Source organism: Oncorhynchus mykiss, chromosome 19 (assembly GCF_013265735.2).
Source record: "Oncorhynchus mykiss isolate Arlee chromosome 19, USDA_OmykA_1.1, whole genome shotgun sequence".
NCBI classification, from domain to species: domain Eukaryota; kingdom Metazoa; phylum Chordata; class Actinopteri; order Salmoniformes; family Salmonidae; genus Oncorhynchus; species Oncorhynchus mykiss.
This window is the reverse complement of record NC_048583.1, coordinates 8,395,024-8,401,023: the sequence shown is the minus strand read 5'-3', so window position 1 is coordinate 8,401,023 and position 6,000 is coordinate 8,395,024. Positions and strand designations below refer to the sequence as shown.

General features: G+C 43.6%; 1 non-coding gene across 1 annotated transcript; it reads left to right on the top strand.

Moving 5' to 3' along the window:
• Positions 1 to 2,657: 2,657 nt before the first annotated feature.
• On the top strand, positions 2,658 to 3,372 carry LOC110512765. Its single transcript, XR_005037599.1, has 3 exons — positions 2,658 to 2,813; positions 3,107 to 3,200; positions 3,349 to 3,372. It is a non-coding gene; the product is annotated as an uncharacterized LOC110512765 (transcript).
• Positions 3,373 to 6,000: the final 2,628 nt, after the last annotated feature.

Here is a 6,000-nt window from a genome sequence, read left to right as displayed (position 1 = left end):
GATTAAATGCATTTTCAGGTTCTCTTGGGTATGACGCTACAAGCTTGGTAAACCTGTATTTGGGGAGTTTCTCCCATTGTTCTCTGCAGATCCTCTCAAGCTCTGTCAGGTTGGATGAGGTGTGTCGCTGCAGAGCTATTTTCAGGTCTGACAGTTTTCCAGAATTTAGCCGGTTTTCCATTACAAGCCGGGCTCCCAAGTGGCGGAGAGGTCTAAGACACTGCATCTCAGTGCTAGAGGAGTCACTATAGACAACTTGGTTTGAATCCAAACTATAAATCACAACCGGCCATGATTGGGAGTCCCATAGGGCGGCGCACAATTGGCCCAGCGTCGTCCGAGTTTGGCCGGTGTAGGCCGTCATTGTAAATAAGAATTTGTTCTTAACCAAGTTGCCTTGTTAAATAAAGGTAAAATTAAAAATACAATCTAAAAGAGCAGTTACATAATTAGTCAGATTTTGCCTTTCTGTTTTGTCTCACACAATGATTCCTCAGTTGCTTAAAATCTAGACAACCATTTTCAGGTCTTGCCATAGATTTTCAAGTAGATTTAAGTCAAAACTGTACCTCGGCCACTGAGGAACATTCACTGTCTTCTGGGTAAGCAACTCCAGTGTAGACTTTTCCTTGTGTTTTAGGTTACTGTCCTGCTGAAAGGTGAATTAATTTGCCAGTGTCTGGTGGAAAGCAGACTGAACCAGGTTTTTCTCTAGGATTTTCCATTTATTTTTTTATCCTGAAAAACTCCCCAGTCCTTAATGGTTACAAGCATACCCATAACAGGATTCAGTCACCACTATGCTTTAAAATTTGGAGTGGTACACTAATGTATTGTATTGGATTTGCCCCAAATATAACACTGTATTCAAGACAAAAGTGAATTGCTTTGCCACATTTTTTTGCAGTATTGCTTTAATGCCTTTTTGCAAACAGAAAACATGTTTTGGAATATATTTATTCTGTACAGGCTTCCTTCTTTTCACTCTGTCAATTAGGTTAGTATTGTGGAATAACTACAATGTTGTTGATCCATCCTCAGTATTCTCCTATCACAGGAATTAAACTCTGCAACTGTTTTAAAGTCACCATTGGTCTCATAGTGAAATTCCTGAGTGGTTTCCTTCCTCTCCGGCAACTGAGTTAGAAAGGACGCCTGTATCTTTGTAGTGACTGGGTTTATTGATACACCATCCAAAGTACAATTAATAACCATGTTCAAAGGGATATTAAATGTCTGCTTTTATCATTTTTACCCATTTACCAATACGTGCCCTTTTTGGGAAGCATTGGAAAAAATCCATGGTCTTTGTGGTTGAATCTGTGTTTGAAAGTCACTGCTCGGCTGAGGGTCCTTACATATAATTGTATGTGTGGGGTACAGAAATGAGGTACTTATAGAAAAATCTGGTTAAAACACAACAAAAAAGTGGAACAAGTCAAGGGGTGTGATAACTTTCTGAAGGCACTGTAGTTTCACGTGCCAATGCAAACTAGCATGCTAGTAGATACCATAGACTTCCAGTCATTGCGCTAACGCTAGTTAGCTAACGCTAAAGCTATTAAGCAACTTCCTTTAAACTTCATGCAGAGACATAAACATGGTGTCCAGTTCATCTGACTCTGGAGAAGGAGATAAAGGGCTTCATTGCCATAATCCTGAAGCATCTAATAATTCATATTCTCATTGGAGTTGTTGTTATTTGTAGCTGTAGGACGAGAAAACACATGCAGCTTTAATTAGCCTAGCTAGCTAGCTAGTTATTAACTAGCTTCTCCAGTTTGATTCAGTCAAGACAGGTACTATGCAATCATATTGGATGATAAATAACCTAGCTATAGCAGCTATTAGTCTACTATAGCGCGAGTCGGCTTTGTCGGTTGCTGTCTCTCGCCTCTCCTTCCCTCCTCCCCACTGGCAGACTTACCCTTAGGTAGAAGAGGGAAGCATCATGACCTGGGCATAATTCAAAACAAATAATATTAGTCATATTTAAAAAAATATATAATTTGTTCGCTAGCCGCTCCACTCAAGATAGTTTCAGCCACTTGCGAATTGAAGGACTGGTTTATTATTTGTTCTCAACTGCACCTGCGTTTGCAGACGTCAAAAACTTGAGGTTAGCATGATTCAGCTTAACCAGTACAGAGGAACCAATGGGATAGTCCCAAAGGTGCATCATCTGCCCAACTAGCAACACATGCTCCTATTGGGTAAAACATTCATATTTAAAGCCTAAATTCCATATCTCTAAACCAGTTGTCCTGTATGTATTTTGATCGCCCCAGAGCTTCTAACACATTACATACGAATCAGACAATGCATAAAATATGACATAATCATAACAAAATAAATCTTATTACGGTCTATATTGGTTCGTTGTTAAGACAAGCCTAACAAAATGTAGTGATTGAGCATTGTTAAGTGTCCTTATGTTTTTTTAACAGTCCAAATGACCCCACATTTCTGTGCAGTATTCTGTAACTTGAACTTTCAGTTGACTGTGAACTTTAGTTACACATACTGCCTGTTTCCAAACACTCACACACTTTCTGGATAAGCCCAAGTTAACCACATGATACCTTGTATCTGAACCTATCGTCCAGTGGTGTATTAGTTCATAATTGTTTGGCCAAATAAGGTAAAGGATATGCTGACGTTGATACAAAATGTGCAGTGGTTTGGACAAAAAAAACCCACACAACTCCAATCTTACATTTCGTGCTCACTCAGTACATCTGGTTACGTTGGACATATTTACACACCAATGTAATATATTTGGACGCATTTCTTTTCAACTCTCAAAGACCATGGTAAGATTTTCTTCCTCATTTCACCTGATTAATACATGCTACTGTTATGCACTGTCTGTGGGGGGGGGGGGGGGGGGGGGGGTAGATATATACAACTTTATGTATAAAATATTAATATTTGACCTAAACAGAGTAATCACTAATTGAGTTTGTACGTTTGGGACTATCCCATTGTTTCCTCTGTGGTAAATCAACTACGTCAAGCTCACCTCCAGTACTTCAAATAACGATACATAAGGCACAGATACACATTTTGAGTGTAAAAATGTAAGAGACAATCTATACAAACACAGGTGGAGAATCCAACAATGCAGACCATGGATATTGACAAAGACACATATGCCAACAAGCCCAGAAAAAAGGATTACATCGGTGTTACATTTTCAGGTACCAATGCAAGTACACACACACACACACACACACACACACACAAACCACTTTCTCAGACGAGTACCTATTAGTCCCCTCACAATTCTGGATGATATCAAAAATAAATTACATTATCGGAGAGAGTTTATAATACCTTGAGATTCAGCTAACTTTCAGTGGTGGAAGAGACCATCAGGAGTTGCTGCAGTGTGTCTGGGGCTGCTGTGTGTTCTCCTATTGGCTGGGATCATAGGCCTGTCTGTCTACTGTAAGTTTATACGTTTAATATGTTTTCAGTAATGAACTCAGTAAAAAAGAAACGTCCCTTTTTCAGGACCCTGTCTTTCAAAGAAAATTAGCAAAAATCCAAATGACTTCACAGATCTTCATTGTAAAGTGTTTAAACACTTGCCAAAACTAAGATGGTCGTCGAAACAAAGGCGGTTCTGCCGAGTTGTTCAAGGAAGGCTCCACACCACTCTCTCACTTGAGTGTCTTACCTAGTTCCTTTCTGATGAACTCATTTTGCTCTTTTGTAGATTTGGCGACTATTAGTGTGTTCTATACCTGTTCACTCCTCTCCCTGTAGGCTTTACAGACACTCCACACCCTTCCACTACAGCCCTTGAAATGTAGTGTACCCTGCACGCACAACCCATGTGGAGTTCCTGGTTTTCCAATCTGCGGTCAAGTACGCAGAGTTCATCTCAGCCTATGCTGCTTTTCAGTCCCTTGACCTTTTGGCCCTGACAGAGACATGGATCACCCCAGAGAACACTGCTACTCCAGCTGCTCTCTCTTCATCTGACTACGTGTTCTCTCCTAGTTCGAGAGCATCTGGTCGTCGTGGTGACGGCACAGGACTACTCAGTTCTCCTAAGTGGAGATGTTCTCTTGTCTCCCTCTCTCACCTGTCCATCTCCTCATTTCAATTTCAGGCAATACGCTTGACCTCACCTTTCCCCAGTCCCCTCCCACTCACAAGGCAGGCAATACGCTTGACCTCATCTTTACAAGAGGCTGTTTGCCTCCTAATCTCACTGCAACCCTCCAGGTCTCTGTTCTCCTCCTAATCTAACTGCAACCCTCCAGGTCTCTGTTCTCCTAATCTCACTGCAACCCTCCAGGTCTCCGTTCACCTCCTAATCTCACTGCAACCCTCCAGGTCTCTGTTCTCCTCCTAATCTCACTGCAACCCCCCAGGTCTCTGTTCTCCTCCTAATCTCACTGCAACCCTCCAGGTCTCTGTTCTCCTAATCTCACTGCAACCCTCCAGGTCTCTGTTCGCCTCCTAATCTCACTGCAACCCTCCAGGTCTCCGTTCACCTCCTAATCTCACTGCAACCCTCCAGGTCTCTGTTCTCCTAATCTCACTGCAAACCTCCAGGTCTCTGTTCTCCTAATCTCACTGCAACCCTCCAGGTCTCTGTTCTCCTCCTAATCTCACTGCAACCCTCCAGGTCTCTGTTCTCCTCCTAATCTCACTGCAACCCTCCCGGTCTCTGTTCTCCTAATCTCACTGCAACCCTCCAGGTCTCTGTTCGCCTCCTAATCTCACTGCAACCCTCCAGGTCTCCGTTCACCTCCTAATCTCACTGCAACCCTCCAGGTCTCTGTTCACCTCCTAATCTCACTGCAACCCCCTCCAGATCACTACTTTGTTTCCTTTTCTGTCTCCCTTTCCTCCAACCCTAACCACTCAGCACCTATCTAGATGGCCATGCGCCGTCACAATCTTCTCTCTCTCTATCTCTCTCTCTCTCTCCCACTACTCTCTCCTCTTCTATCCTATCATCTCTCCCTTCTGCTAAACCCTTCTCCCTCCTGTCTCCCGATTCTGCCTTTTTGACCCTACTCTCCTCCCTTTCCACATCATATGACTCACACTGTCCCCTTTCCTCCCTGGCCGGCTCGGCCCTCCCCTCCTGCCCCGTGGCTGTGTCTCATTGCGAGCTTACAGAACAGGGCTGTGGGCAGCTGAGTGAAAAAGGAGGAAAATGTAACTCCCACCCGACAACCTGACCCCATCCCCTCCTCCAGACCATCTCTGGAGACCTTCTCTCTTTCCTCATCAACTCATCCCTGACCACTGGCTGCGTCCCCTCTTGACTTGAAAATGGCCCGCTCCGCTCCTCAAGAAACCAACACTCGACTCCTCTGACATCAAAAACTACAGACCGGTATCCTTTTTAAAATTTTCTGTCCAAAACACTTGAGCGTGCGGTCTCTGACCAACTCTCTCCCAACCCGGGCACTCAGTTCTCCCACCTCTGGTCTCTTGGCCCTCCCACCTTTACGGAAGCCCAGTCCAATCTCTTCCTCCTGAAGCTAGGACAACAATCTTCCAAAAAACATCTGAAAGCCGACATCTTCAGAAAGTAGCTTAAATCATCCCACATACCCCTCCCCCACCACACCCACCCAGAAGCCTTTCATGAACTAACACTCACACTTTACTTTTTCCACCCTTACTAGCTCTTACTTAACCTTACTAGCTCTTACCTAACCTTACTAGCTCTTACCTAACCTTACTAGCTCTTACCTTACCTTTCTAGCTCTTACCCTACCTTACTAGCTCTTACCTAACCTTACTAGCTCTTACCTTACCTTACTAGCTCTTACCTAACCTTACTAGCTCTTACCTAACCTTACTAGCTCTTACCTAACCTTACTAGCTCTTACCTAACCTTACTAGCTCTTACCTTACCTTACTAGTGTAACGGATGTGAAACGGCTAGCTTAGTGGGCGCTAAATAGCGTTTCAACCAGTGACGTCACTTGCTCTGAGACCTTGAAGTAGTAGTTCCCCTTGCTCTGC